Here is a 13368-nt window from a genome sequence, read left to right as displayed (position 1 = left end):
ATAGCCTGCCGCTATAACATAAGCATCTCCAGTATATAGTGATCACTACAAAGCCTGCCGCTATAACATAAGTATCTTCAGTATATACAGATCACTACAGAGCCTGCCGCTATAACATAAGCATCTCCAGTATATACAGATCACGACAGAGCCTGCCACTATAACATAAGCATCTCCAGTATATACAGATCACTACAGAGCCTGCCGCTATAACATAAGCATCTCCAGTATATAGTGATCACTACAAAGCCTGCCGCTATAACATAAGCATCTCCAGTATATACAGATCACTACAGAGCCTGCCGCTATAACATAAGCATCACCTGTATATACTGATCACTACATAGCCTGCCGCTATAACATAAGCATTGCCTGTATATACTGATCACTACAGAGCCTGCAACTATAACATAAGCATCTCCAGTATATACTGATCACTACATAGCCTGCCGCTATAACATAAGCATTGCCTGTATATATACTGGTAGATACGGAGCCTGCCGCTATAACATAAGCATCTCCAATATATACTGATCACTACATAGCCTGCCGCTATAACATAAGCATCTCCAGTATATACAGATCACTACAGAGCCTGCCGCTATAACATAAGCATCTCCAGTATATACAGATCACGACAGAGCCTGCCACTATAACATAAGCATCTCCAGTATATACAGATCACTACAGAGCCTGCCGCTATAACATAAGCATCTCCAGTATATAGTGATCACTACAAAGCCTGCCGCTATAACATAAGCATCTCCAGTATATACAGATCACTACAGAGCCTGCCGCTATAACATAAGCATCACCTGTATATACTGATCACTACATAGCCTGCCGCTATAACATAAGCATTGCCTGTATATACTGATCACTACAGAGCCTGCAACTATAACATAAGCATCTCCAGTATATACTGATCACTACATAGCCTGCCGCTATAACATAAGCATTGCCTGTATATATACTGGTAGATACGGAGCCTGCTGCTATAACATAAGCATCTCCAATATATACTGATCACTACATAGCCTGCCGCTATAACATAAGCATCTCCAGTATATACTGATCACTACATAGCCTGCCGCTATAACATAAGCATCTCCAGTATATACAGATCACTACATAGCCTGCGGCTATAACATAAGCATCTCTTGTATATACTGATCACTACAGAGCCTGCCGCTATAACATAAGCATCTCCAGTATATAGTGATCACTACAAAGCCTGCCGCTATAACATAAGCATCTCCAGTATATACAGATCACTACAGAGCCTGCCGCTATAACATAAGCATCACCTGTATATACTGATCACTACATAGCCTGCCGCTATAACATAAGCATCTCCAGTATATACTGATCACTACATAGCCAGCTGCTATAACATAAGCATCTCCTGTAGACACTGATCCCTACAATTATATATGTACAGCTGGTATAACCTAGGGATCTCCTGTATATGATGCTGGGTATCTCCTATATTGCCATGTATCCCACAGTCTGTAGTGTTATACTGTATACTGTGTGGGTATCAGGTAGGTGTGCCCGCTCCCCGCGCGGATGCGATGTGTAATGCCACAGTCATCTGAATACTATTTAATTAGATACAATTAGTCATTCTGCGGGCGACACTATGAATCACTCCGTCCCCGTTCTCCTCTCCTCCTGATCCGCACTCACTTATTTGCAATGAAGACGTCGTATAATTTAGTAACACACAAAGTGTAAATTGACAGACGAAGTAACAAATCTAATTGGTGTAGGCCAAACAATGGCGAAGCCTGATTGGCTACTGGGAAGCCCTGAGGCACCTTTAATAAACCTGACTTAAAGGGTTTATCCAGCCTTTAAAAATGTCAGCCGGTGTCTCTGGTTACCCCTGCCATTGCCAAGCAGGTGGTAGAACAGGCTGTACTATTCTTGGGATAACATAGCAATTTTTAAGGCTGCCCCTTTAAGATCAACTATACACAGTATATTACAGACAGGCCAAAACACCATATTGTGCCAACTTAAAGGTGCTGTGCTCATGTAGGACCAAGTGGTGATCAGATAGAGACAAACTCTACCCGTGTGCTTATAATGACAAGTGGTGCCCATATACAGTGCCAGCATAGTGCCCAGAGTGCCTTTAAAGGGGTAGTTCACAAAAAAAATATATATATTTCAAATAAACTGCTTCTTCCTGCAGGACATACAGCAGCTGATAAGTACTGGAAGACTTAAGATTTTTTTTAAATAGAAGTAAATAACAAATCTCTGGCATTTGCTATGACCAGTTTATTTGAAAGAATTTCTTTTTTGGTGGACTACACCTTTAAGTACACAAAACAGCCATACAGCTCTTCCACCCTGCTTACCCCCCTCCCACAGCACCCCTGCCACTTACTTGCCTAAAGCCTTTTTAGAACATTTCAATACACAGCAGACTGTTGCTCTGCAGTCAGTTAATCTAAAGCACCTTCTGTATTGATTCCCTGTCTGCTCCTCTACCTGTGGCATCGTTCAGCACAAGGCAGCATGCTGTAAACAAACCTCGTTCTTCAATAAAGATATATATGACTGTGTATATGACATGGAGATGGTGGAGGGGCATGTCTGAGATAGTGACATCACTTAGGGGGTGGGGCAGAGGATTATGCATTGTCTCCAGAGAGAGAGGGAGATGCTGCTGAGACAACACCACAATGACAATGAGAGGACAACACAACCTCCTGTTAAGGGTAATTGAAGCTGGGGGAGCAGGAAGGAGAAATGGAGGCTACATGGATTCCTGACATATACAATAAATTACATAGACGTGGCCAATTACAGGAAAGGGTTAATCTATTGTGTCCTCGCTCGCTGTCTTCTCTGCTTATTGTTCCATGGACTCCAAAATGAATTGAAGCCATAAATACTTGGTTGCGTCCGTCCCTGCACACCCCGTCCCCGCACCCTCACTTCACAGGCTTTGTGTCTTGTGTTGACACTGGGCGCTGTTTTCTTTTCCATTATCTGCAGATGAGGACACTTCACAGCCAGGTGGGGAGGAGAGCGGAGAGGAACAGGCAGATGTGTATTGTGTCACCATGAAGGGAAGACTGGCTGAATATATCATATATCTGTTAGCTGCAATTGTGAAGAAACCTTAAAGCAGAGTTACATCCTGTATTATACTGCAGAGCTGCACTCACTATTCTGCTGGTGGGGTCACTGTGTATGTACATTACATTACTGATCCTCAGTTACATCCTGTATTATACTCCAGAGGAGCAGTCACTATTCTGCTGGTGGGGTCACTGTGTACATACATTACATTACTGATCCTGAGTTACATCCTGTATTATACCCCAGAGCTGCACTCACTATTCTGCTAGTGAGGTCACTGTGTACATACATTACATTACTGATCCTGAGTTACGTCCTGTATTATACTACAGAGCTGTACTCTGCTAGCTAAACTCTGCTAGTTGGGTTTACTGCCTACATTACAATACTGATCCACCTAATCTTGTAGTTTCTGCTCATTACTGGCATAAATTGCTTCTGCTTTACACTGTAAACAAAATATTTATCTATCTGTGGTGTCCCACTAAGGGTGTTACTATTATTTACACCCTGTAAAGTCTGTAGTTTGTGGTCTTATTATAGTAAAAGTAGTATTAAGAGTTGACCACTAGATGTCGCTGTATTATGTATTGGTGTATGGAAGCTTCACAGCTGAAGGATCTCAAAGGGTTATTGTGTTTGTATGTACCAGAATCTGTGAACCAGTAGGATTTCTGCTTTCTTCTCTCCTATCACCTCTTCTCTCTATTCTTCTATTGCACTCTTTTCACACAATCACAGCGCACCCTACACGCTGTAGAGGAAGTTAGTCCCTTGGGTGGGGGAGGAGCAAGAGCAAGACGTGGAGCAAGTGCAAGAGCAAGAGCAAGAGTGGAGAAAGGACGAAACTAGATAGCTCTCCACTGCAGTCTTGTCCGGGCCCTGGCCCTCTGCCAGGTCCCCAAAGGTCAGTTTTAGCCAGTGCCCCGCATGGGTAGTACGCAAGACAGGACACTGTTACCAACTTTCTTTCAAGTACCCACACAAAGCACTATGCAGCCAACAGATAACCTCAACCCAAGCCATGGACAAGGAGAAGTCACAGTGCAGGACAAACAATGGCAAAGCCTGATTGGTTACTGGGAAACCCTGAGGCACCTTTAATAAACCTGACTTAAAGGGTTTATCCAGCTTTTAAAAATGTCAGCCGGTGTCTCTGGTCACCCCTGCCAAGCAGGTGCTAGAACACCACAGAGCCACAGAGCCAGGAACTGATCAGGACAGAGCAAAGTTGCAGTAAGCCTATGAACTCCATCTTGCAGCGCGGGTTTCAGCAGGGAACCTTCAGCATTCTGCTCAGCCCAGGTAACAAGGTCTGGGACCTGTGTCACCCATTAGTACGGTTCAGCCAATGCTAGTGGGCATAGGGTGGTGTGAAGAATGAAAGCAAAGGTCAATACACAGGCACAGGTGTTTTTTTTCTTCTTCTTCTTCTTCTACTACAAGTATTCTATTGCATCCTCCAACATCCCGGCAGAGCACACTACTACATCGCTTAAGACTCTCACGGCATCCTCCTCTCTGCTACTCTACCTCAGCACAACTCTACCGACACGACTATCTTCTACTCTGCACTCACTTAGCCTACAGATCTGGTCGTCCTATGTTCAAGTCTTTATTGGAACTTTGTCAAGTGTATATCGAAGCCCTTCTGTATTACCTGCTGCACATTTACAAGTAGTAACCAACTCAATGTTATCTCAGAGTCTGTGATTATTCATCACCACCTGCACAGTACACACACTGCAACCTTGGGACATTTGCCATTTCTGTGGGTGGAGGGTCCTACTATCCGGGAGGGTCATTACACCGCTCTGACCACCTGTGACTACATCATCTGTGACACTATCCCAAAAGACCCAGTAGCAACCCAGCAGGATACTGACCACAGGGGAAAAGGGTACACCCGGCCTTATAAACTAAAAGCGGGCGTGCCATCACCCCTGTGTGCTCACCAGGCACTGGCATCACGTGACAAAACCCTAAGGTCCGGCTGTATCTCGGTCATCCACCACCGGAGTGGTGTCACACTACAACACCTAGAAAGTGACCGGCCCTCCCTCCGATATAACATCTATGGAGGCACACCACACCATCTATCTATCTATCTATCTATCTATCTATCTATCTATCTCCTATCTATCTATCTATCTATCTATCTATCTATCTCCTATCTATCTATCTATCTATCTATCTATCTATCTATCTATCTATCTATCTATCTATCCATGTACATACTGTAGATTAGAAAGAGAAAGAAAGATGAAACAACAGTTTTTCCTTTTCCCTATACTGCTCAGGAGGCTCCCACTAGTCTGTTTCCCCGCCCCTTGGCCAGGTGCTCACTGATTGGTGTGATGTCAGTGGTGGGTGGGGTTACAGATGAGGTGTTTCATCATCCCTGGCAACAGAAGAGACGGCGAGCATGTGACTGTGGTCTCAGAAAGGAGGGGGAGGACAGAGGAGTGGAGACAGAGTGGACCAAGAAGTGAGGATTTTCTGCATCTTTTGGGTGTAAATCAGGTGTACAGCAGGCCCAATTCATATAATAGAAACCTATTACACACAAGCTTAGATTATGATTAAGTCTTTCTTAAGTGCAGAGCCCCTTTAATTACATGGGGGGGGGGGGGGGGGTTACAGGGAAGGTAGGGCAGATGGTTTGCCTTAAGTGGGGGCAATTACCTGCATGGGAACTGCCTACAGGGCCAGGGCTGCTTTTTAGCCCTTCGATGTATAGCCCCTAGTACACAAAGGAAACTTCCCATAATGCAAAGCTACAAAGTATGCTCCATGCAGACACTGAACAAGCAGGGGATTCTGGGAGATTTCAGCTTCTTTGCTGTAAGGTACAGTCTCCTTTAATTCCTGGGGTCTCGGGGGCTTGGGCTGATGTGAAGATTGTGTTATTTGCTGAGCTTCCATTCATTTTATTGGATCATTACGCTCGCACCTCGCCTCCCGCTACATAACTTATTCTTCATTATCACATACGCTGCAATTCTGCTAAGAGATCACTTGTGAAGGAAGCGACAGCGATACATCCAACGCCGTCAGCCCGTCCGTTCATTAATTATTTATCTTCATTAGTAAAAAGATAACAAGCAGAGCAGGAGAGGTTTTCTATGGGGATTTGCTGCTGCTGTGGACAGTTCCTGACATGGACAGAGGTGGCAGCAGAGAGCGCTGTGTCAGACTGAAAAGAATACACCACTTCCTGCAGGACATACAGCAGCTGATAAGTACTGGAAGACTGGAGATTTTTAAACAGTAGTAATTTACAAATATATAACTTATCAAAAAGTTACATTCTGTATTATACTCCAGAGCTGCACTCACTATTCTGCTGGTAAGGTCACTTTGTATATATACATTACATTACTGATCCTGAGTTACACCCTGTATTAGGCTATGGTCACATGTAGTATGAGACCGGCCATTCTGTGTCCCAGCTGGGTCGCAGAACGGCCAGTCTCAGAAAAGATCATCTCGGCCGATACTTCAGTACCGGCCACATGATCTTTAGCGCTGTTAAGTTCTGATGCGGCCGCATCCGTGCGCGCCCGCATCAGAACTCCCCATAGCACATAATGGAGCGTGTGGCCGAAACCGCTCGCTCCATTGTTTGAAGTGACAGGGTTTTCTGTAGCCGCTATTCACTGACTAGCGGCCGCAGAAAACTGACATGTTAACTTTCTACAGTGGCGCTAGGGATTCCGGCTGGAGTCTATACACATTGGGGGAGATTTATCAAACATGGTGTAAAGTGAAACAGGCCCAGTTGCCCCTAGCAACCAATCAGATTCCACCTTATATTCCTCACAGACTCTTTGGAAAATGAAAGGTGGAATCTGATTGGTTGCTAGGGGCAACTGGGCCTGTTTTACTTTACACCATGTTTGATAAATCTCCCCCTATGTGTATACACTCCGGCCGGGATTCCCTCAGCCTGCAGCACTAAGTAAATACCACAGAAATCATGGCTGTTGTAACAACGGCCATGATTTCTGCGGAGCTTACATAGTTTGAACATAGCCTTATACTCCAGAGCTGCACTCACTATTCTGCTGGTGGGGTCACTGTGTACATACTTTACTGATCCTTTACTGATTCTTAGTTACAACCATACCATAGGTGGACTGGCCATCTGGCATTTCCGGCAAATGCCAGATAGGCCGGTACCCCTTATGGGCCAGTCTTCTCTGTCTCCTGGTGAAGTGCTGGCTTAGGGGCCGATCCCCCTGAGTAGATGTCTCAGGCTGCCGGTGTCAAAACATGGCAAACCCGAGTAAGTGCTGGCACCTATGCCTTTACCTATAAGCGTATACGGAGGTGAACGGGTCAAGAAGCAGAATTATGAATTCAGCTCTGGATGTGAATAAAAAAATAACTGAACGCTGGTGCGGCAACAGTGAGACAGGATATCTGCAAAGTGACAGAACGTTTTATGTAGATTTACATGGAAACATTGCCAGCTCCATGAGGATCGGTCAGACTCACCATGCTCTGTGCAGTGATCAGCGGTGATCTTCAGATCAGGAATCTGCCAAGAAACAGAACCGAAATTCCATATTAATTAATTTATTAAATATGATCCAGGCACACCTATAAAACACTAGGCATAGTAACATGTATATACTTCCCTCTATATACCCTTACTGTCCAAAAACATTGCAACTCAGATGTTCTTCCTTCCTGTAAACTAGATCTTTGCTAGAGGATCATTGGGGGCGCTATTGCATGGCTGCCTATGGAAATACAGTAGTTGATGCTGACTGTGGTAAAAAGCGGTACTGCAAGTAATAATAACTACAGTTTACTACAGTGACTTTTTTAGAGGTGTTGCTGTCTTAGAAAGAAGCCTTAGAACATAACTGGGGATATAATAGACCAAGCGAGAAAGTCTGCAGAGGGAGAGGTTATCTACTGTGCTTCCCGGACAATAAGACTGTGGCTTGTATTAATTTTTGCTCTAAAAGATGCACAAGGTCTTATTTTTAGGTGATATCTTATTTTTGCATGGAGAAGAATTCACATGTCACATGCACAGCAGGGACAATGTACAGTATGGTGGCTTCCGGCCACCAGGGGGAAGCTCACCACAGCGCACTCGTACAGCACAACAGGGACAAAGAGTACGGTGTGGCAGCTTTGGGCCACCAGGGGGAGCTCACCACAGCATATTTGTACAGCACAGCAGGGACAGAGCATGTTATGGCAGCTTCGGGCCACCAGAGGGAGCTTACCACAGCATACTTGTACAGCACACAGGGACAGCGTACAGTATGGTCGCTTCCAGTCACTAGGGGTAGCTCGCTATAGCACACTCGTACAGCACAGCAGGTATAGCGCACAGTATGGCAGCTTCCGGACACCAGGGGGAGTTCACCACAGCACACTCATACAGCACAGCAGGGACAGTGTGCAGTATGGCAGGTTTCGATCACCAGGGGGAGCTCACCACAGGACACTTGCACAGCACAGCAGGGACAGCGTACAGTATGGTGGCTTCCAGCCACCAGGGGGAGCTCACCACAGCACAGCAAGTACTGCGTACAGTATGGCAGCTTCTGGCCACCAGGAGGAGCTCACCACAGCACAGCAAGTACTGCGTATAGTATGGCAGCTTCTGGCCACCAGGGGGAGCTCACCACAGCACACTCGCACAGCACAGTAGGGACAGTGTACAGTATGGCAGCTTCCGGCCACCAGGAGGAGCTCACCACAGCACAGCAAGTACTGCGTATAGTATGGCAGCTTCTGGCCACCAGGGGGAGCTCACCACAGCACGCTCGCACAGCACAGTAGGGACAGTGTACAGTATGGCAGCTTTTGGCCACCAGGAGGAGCTCCCCACAGCACAGCAAGTACTGCGTATAGTATGGCAGCTTCTAGCCACCAGGAGGAGCTCACCACAGCACACTCGCACAGCACAGTAGGGACAGTGTACAGTATGGCGGCTTCTGGCCACCAGGGAGAGCTCACCACAGCACACTTGTACAGCACAGCAGGGACAGCGAACAGTATGCCAGCAAATGACGGAGATTGTTAAACAGATGTAAATTACAAATCTCTGGCACTTGCTGGGAGCAGTTGATTTTTTGCTGAACTCCTCCTTTAAGTTTGGTGGTTATCAATGTGCCTCCTTGGTTACCCCTTCTCCGGTGACCCCATGGCAGCTATATTAGCCACGTCTATGCTTTGTCCTCCCCTGGTGCACCAGTCCACCATGTCTGTGATACGGACGGGTTGGTGGTACACGATATCACACTGTGTGTCTGCCTCCCTCCTCCTGTGTACGCAGCCCACCTGCGCGGTGACACCTTCGTCCCGGTATCATCCATACATCCGCCAAAGCTGTTCATGACATAAGCCGGTATTTTTATCAGCGATGAGGTAAATAAAAGATGGTATGTGTTTTGTGCATAACCAGCGCCCAGCGATGGCAGCATATTCTCAGCCTACACGTCATGTGTGGGAGCCGGGTTAGTCATCTAATAGGCATGTGTGATTGACAGAGCGCATTTCGTTCTTCATGTCAGCAAAGAAGACAGTCCCCAATTTAGTGTGTTTTACATACACAGTGTATAATCAGCAGCCGGCACTGCCTGGTTTCTTGGTTCGAGATGTCTTTTGCAGCCTTCTGTTAGGACTCTCTTGGCAGATCTGTGCGAGCTCTTGGCGGCAGGACAGGTAATGGCTCCACAACTGGTGCTCAGCGTGACCCTCAGCGCGGCAGGATCTCGCTATTGCCGTGACAGTACCCTCTCCTGACCTGGAAGCTCCCCTAACCTCGCTGGTATGACAGGGGTAGGGGGCCACATCTATTAGCCACAGTGCCCCCAGTATACAGTATCATCCAGAGTGCCCCCATTATACAGTATCATCCAGTGTGCCCCCATTATACAGTATCATCCAGTGTGCCCCCATTATACAGTATCAGCAAGAGTGCCCCCATTATACAGTATCATCCAGAATGCCCCCATTATACAGTATCATCCAGTGTGCCCCCATTATACAGTATCATCCAGAGTGCCCCCATTATACAGTATCATCCAGTGTGCCCCCATTATACAGTACCATCCAGAGTGCCCCCATTATACAGTATCATCCAGAGTGCCCCCATTATACAGTATCATCCAGAGTGCCCCCATTATAAATTATCATCCAGAGTGCCCCCATTACACAGTACCATCCAGAGTGCCCCCATTATACAGTATCATCCAGAATGCCCCCATTATACAGTATCATCCAGAGTGCCCCCCATTATACAGTATCATCCAGAGTGCCCCCATTATACAGTATCATCCAGTGTGCCCCCATTATACAGTATCATCCAGAGTGCCCCCATTATACAGTATCATCCAGAGTGCCCCCATTATACAGTATCATCCAGTGTGCCCCCATTATACAGTATCATCCAGTGTGCCCCCATTATACAGTATCATCCAGAGTGCCCCCATTATACAGTATCATCCAGAGTGCCCCCATTATACAGTATCATCCAGTGTGCCCCCATTATACAGTATCATCCAGAGTGCCCCCATTATACAGTATCATCCAGTGTGCCCCCATTATACAGTATCAGCCAGAGTGCCCCCATTATACAGTATCATCCAGAATGCCCCCATTATACAGTATCATCCAGTGTGCCCCCATTATACAGTATCATCCAGAGTGCCCCCATTATACAGTATCATCCAGTGTGCCCCCATTATACAGTACCATCCAGAGTGCCCCCATTATACAGTATCATCCAGAGTGCCCCCATTATAAATTATCATCCAGAGTGCCCCCATTACACAGTACCATCCAGAGTGCCCCCATTATACAGTATCATCCAGAATGCCCCCATTATACAGTATCATCCAGAGTGCCCCCCATTATACAGTATCATCCAGAGTGCCCCCATTATACAGTACCATCCAGAGTGCCCCCCATTATACAGTATCATCCAGAATGCCCCCATTATACAGTATCATCCAGAGTGCCCCCCATTATACAGTATCATTCAGAGTGCCCCCCATTATACAGTATCATCCAGAATGCCCCCATTATACAGTATCATCCAGAGTGCCCCCCATTATACAGTATCATCCAGAGTGCCCCCATTATACAGTATCATCCAGAGTGCCCCCATTATACAGTATCATCCAGAGTGCTCCCATTATACAGTATCATCCAGAGTGCCCTCATTATACAGTACCATCCAGAGTGCCCCCATTATACAGTATCATCCAGAGTGCCCCCATTATACAGTATCATCCAGAGTGCTCCCATTATACAGTATCATCCAGAGTGCCCCCCATTATACAGTATCATCCAGAGTGCTCCCATTATACAGTATCATCCAGAGTGCCCCCATTATACAGTATCATCCAGAATGCCCCCATTATACAGTATCATCCAGAGTGCCCCCCATTATACAGTATCATCCAGAGTGCCCCCATTATACAGTATCATCCAGAGGGCCCCCATTATACAGTATCATCCAGAGTGCTCCCATTATACAGTATCATCCAGAGTGCCCCCATTATACAGTACCATCCAGAGTGCCCCCATTATACAGTATCATCCAGAGTGCCCCCATTATACAGTATCATCCAGAGTGCTCCCATTATACAGTATCATCCAGAGTGCCCCCATTATACAGTATCATCCAGAGTGCTCCCATTATACAGTATCATCCAGAGTGCCCCCATTATACAGTATCATCCAGAGTGCCCCCATTATACAGTATCATCCAGTGTGCCCCCATTATACAGTATCATCCAGAGTGACCCTGTATACAGTATCATCCAGAGTGCCCCCATTATACAGTATCATCCAGAGTGCCCCCCATTATACAGTATCATCCAGAGTGCTCCCATTATACAGTATCATCCAGAGTGCCCCCATTGTACAATATCAGCCAGTGTGCCCCCATTATATAGTATTATCCAGAGTGCCCCCAGTATACAGTATCATCCAGAGTGCCCCCCATTATACAGTACCATCCAGAGTGCCCCCATTATACAGTACCATCCAGAGTTCCCCCAGTAAACAGTATCATCCAGAGTGCCCCCATTATACAGTATCATCCAGAGTGCCCCCCATTATACAGTATCATCCAGAGTGCCCCCATTATACAGTATCGTCTAGAGTGCCCCCATTATACAGTATCATCCAGAGTGCCCCCCATTATACAGTATCATCCAGAGTGCCCCCATAATACAGTATCATCCAGAGTGCCCCCATTATACAGTATCATCCAGAGTGCTCCCCATTATACAGTACCATCCACAGTGCCCCCATTATACAGTATTATCCAGAGTGCCCCCCATTATACAGTATCATCCAGAGTGCCCCCATTATACAGTACCATCCACAGTGCCCCCATTATACAGTATTATCCAGAGTGCCCCCCATTATACAGTATCATCCAGAGTGCCCCCATTATACAGTATCAGCCAGAGTGCCCCCTATTATACAGTATCATCCAGAGTGCCCCCCATTATACAGTATCATCCAGAGTGCCCCCATTATACAGTATCATCCAAAGTGCCCCCATTATACAGTATCAGCCAGAGTGCCCCCTATTATACAGTATCATCCAGAGTGCCCCCCATTATACAGTATCATCCAGAGTGCCCCCCATTATATAGTATTATCCAGAGTGCCCCCCATTATACAGTATCATCCAGAGTGCCCCCATTATACAGTATCATCCACAGTGCCCCCATTATACAGTACCATCCAGAGTGCCCCCATTATACAGTATCATCCAGAGTGCCCCCATTATACAGTATCATCCAGAGTGCCCCCATTATACAGTATAATCCAGAGTGCCCCCATTATACAGTATCATCCAGAGTGCCCCCATTATACAGTATCATCCAGAGTGCCCCCATTATACAGTATCATCCAGAGTGCCCCCATTATACAGTATCATCCAGAGTGCCCCCATTATACAGTATCATCCAGAGTGCCCCCAGTATACAGTATCATCCAGAGTGCCCCCATTATACAGTATCATCCAGAGTGCCCCCATTATACAGTATCATCCAGAGTGCCCCCATTATACAGTATCATCCAGAGTGCCCCATTATACAGTATCATCCAGAGTGCCCCCATTATACAGTATCATCCAGAGTGCCCCCATTATACAGTATCATCCAGAGTGCCCCCATTATACAGTATCATCCAGAGTGCCCCCATTATACAGTATCATCCAGAGTGCCCCCATTATACAGTATCATCCAGAGTGCCCCCATTATACAGTATCATCCA

General features: G+C 46.3%; 1 protein-coding gene across 2 annotated transcripts in view; it reads right to left on the bottom strand.

Annotated features, from left to right (window-relative positions):
- The window catches only part of PTPN5 (protein tyrosine phosphatase non-receptor type 5), a 63413-nt gene that overhangs the window by 21350 nt on the left and 28695 nt on the right, over nucleotides 1–13368 (bottom strand). For both annotated transcript variants that reach the window (XM_069968062.1, XM_069968063.1), the window contains exon 2: nucleotides 7600–7642. The gene's annotated coding sequence lies outside the window, so the exon portion shown is untranslated. The remainder of the gene's footprint in view (nucleotides 1–7599; nucleotides 7643–13368) is intronic.

This window comes from Dendropsophus ebraccatus, chromosome 4 (genome assembly GCF_027789765.1).
Source record: "Dendropsophus ebraccatus isolate aDenEbr1 chromosome 4, aDenEbr1.pat, whole genome shotgun sequence".
NCBI lineage: Eukaryota > Metazoa > Chordata > Amphibia > Anura > Hylidae > Dendropsophus > Dendropsophus ebraccatus.
This window is presented reverse-complemented; position numbering and strand designations above follow the sequence as displayed.